General features: G+C 36.9%; 1 long non-coding RNA gene across 1 annotated transcript in view; it reads left to right on the forward strand.

Moving 5' to 3' along the window:
* LOC138371234 (uncharacterized) overlaps positions 1–2,564 on the forward strand; it is a 5,421-nt gene continuing 2,857 nt past the window's right edge. The window contains exons 1-2 of the long non-coding RNA XR_011230353.1: positions 1–88; positions 1,479–1,585. This is a non-coding gene — a long non-coding RNA (uncharacterized lncRNA). The remainder of the gene's footprint in view (positions 89–1,478; positions 1,586–2,564) is intronic.

Raw genomic sequence — 2,564 nt, forward strand, 5'->3', positions numbered from 1 at the left:
TGTGGTAGTCGCCGCCATTTTAAAACCGTGTCGAGAGGGACGGCTGCTGGCTTATCCACAAAATCCTGCTGCATCTTCAATAGTTAAGGTAACTGTTTTCTTTTATTTGCTCTTAGACATGTGTAGTATATATATAAGCTTGTGGTGGTAGGCTGGATGGTGTGTTGATGGCCCTGGAGGCGTGTTGATGGCCTGGAGGCGTGTTGATGGCCCTGGCTGGATGGTGTGTTGATGGTGGTGTTGTGTTGATGGCCCTGGAGGTGTGTTGATGGTGGTGTTGTGTTGATGGCCCTGGAGGTGTGTTGATGGTGGTGTTGTGTTGATGGCCCTGGAGGTGTGTTGATGGTGGTGTTGTGTTGATGGCCCTGGAGGTGTGTTGATGGCCCTGGAGGTGTGTTGATGGTGGTGTTGTGTTGATGGCCCTGGAGGTGTGTTGATGGTGGTGTTGTGTTGATGGCCCTGGAGGTGTGTTGATGGTGGTGTTGTGTTGATGGCCCTGGAGGTGTGTTGATGGTGGTGTTGTGTTGATGGCCCTGGAGGTGTGTTGATGGTGGTGTTGTGTTGATGGCCCTGGAGGTGTGTTGATGGTGGTGTTGTGTTGATGGCCCTGGAGGTGTGTTGATGGTGGTGTTGTGTTGATGGCCCTGGAGGTGTGTTGATGGTGGTGTTGTGTTGATGGCCCTGGAGGTGTGTTGATGGTGGTGTTGTGTTGATGGCCCTGGAGGTGTGTTGATGGTGGTGTTGTGTTGATGGCCCTGGAGGTGTGTTGATGGTGGTGTTGTGTTGATGGCCCTGGAGGCGTGTTGATGGCCCTGGAGGTGTGTTGGTGGCCCTAGCTGGAGGTGTGTTGATGGCCCTATATATTATATTAGGAATATCAGAGGTCCCAGGACAATTATTGTGCATGTGTAGTATGTATATTTATGTAGTATATTTGGCATATTTAATGGCATTTAGTTAAGGCCACTTAGTGGCATGTCTCTGCACCGTTTCCAGTTTGTTGATATGCTTTCTAAGATATGGGCACCATACAACTGCTGCATACTCCAACTTTGGTGTAACAAAAATTGTGAACAATTTCAAAATTTTCAAAATTTCAATTTCAAAATTTCAAAAAATGCATTTTTATATCATTAGTATTGAATAATAATAATGCAAATAATTGACTTATAAATGATGTACAATTAATTGGTAGGTGATATTATATTATTAATATTTTTTCATTCTTGCAAAGCCTTAACAAAGCCATTAACATGTTAATATAAACTTGATCACCTTCCACTTATTTTCTCATGTGCTACCTACATGTACAAAACCTTATTCCTAAATGCATATTTTGTTCTGAAGCTTGTCCTTTATATGTTGTGTATCACCATCTCTGGAGAGTTTTATCTGATTGATGTATAAATTACTTTTAATTTTACAGAATATTATTGTTATACTGAATTTATTATTATATAAATAACTTAATTTTACAGAATCATCTATCAACGCACATCCACAAGTTGAGGAGGAGGATGTGACCTTCCAGATTTCTCAAGTACTGAAACATAGACCAAACAGGCCTGGTGGATCTAGGTACAAGGTAAAATAATTTAAATTTTTTTTTTTTTTTTCCTAATTGTCCGATATATATATATATATATATATATATATATATATATATATATATATATATATATATATATATATATATATATATATATATATGTCGTACCTAGTAGCCAGAACGCACTTCTCAGCCTACTATGCAAGGCCAAATTTGCCTAATAAGCCAAGTTTTCCTGAATTAATATATTTTCTATAATTTTTTTCTTATGAAATGATAAAGCTACCCATTTCATTATGTATGAGGTTAATGTTTTTTTATTGGAGTTAAAATTAACGTAGATATATGACCGAACCTAACCAACCCTACCTAACCTAACCTAACCTATCTTTATAGGTTAGGTTAGGTTAGGTAGTAGAGAAAGTTAGGTTAGGTTAGGTAGGTTAGGTAGTCGAAAAACAATTAATTCATGAAAACTTGGCTTATTAGGCAAATCGGGCCTTGCATAGTAGGCTGAGAAGCGAGTTCTGGCTACTAGGTACGACATATATATATATATATATATATATATATATATATATATATATATATATATATATATATATATATATATATATATATATATATATATATATATATATATATATATATAGTGTGTGTGTGTGTGTCGTACCTAGTAGCCAGAACGCACATCTCAGCCTACTATACAAGGCCCGGTTTTCCTAATAAGCCAAGTTTTCATGAATTAATGTTTTTTCGACTACCTAACCTAACATTTTCAGCTACCTAACCTAACCTATAAAGATAGTTTAGGTAGGGTTGGTTAGGTTCGGTCATATATCTATATTAATTTTAACTCCAATAAAAAAAGAATTGACCTCATACATAATGAAATGGATAGCTTTATCATTTCATAAGAAAAAAAATAGAGAAAATATATTAATTAATGAAAACTTGGCTTATTAGGCAAATCGGGCCTTGCATAGTAGGCTGAAAAGTGCATTCTGGCTACTAG

The sequence above is a fragment of the Procambarus clarkii genome, chromosome 35 (assembly GCF_040958095.1).
Source record: "Procambarus clarkii isolate CNS0578487 chromosome 35, FALCON_Pclarkii_2.0, whole genome shotgun sequence".
Lineage (NCBI taxonomy): Eukaryota > Metazoa > Arthropoda > Malacostraca > Decapoda > Cambaridae > Procambarus > Procambarus clarkii.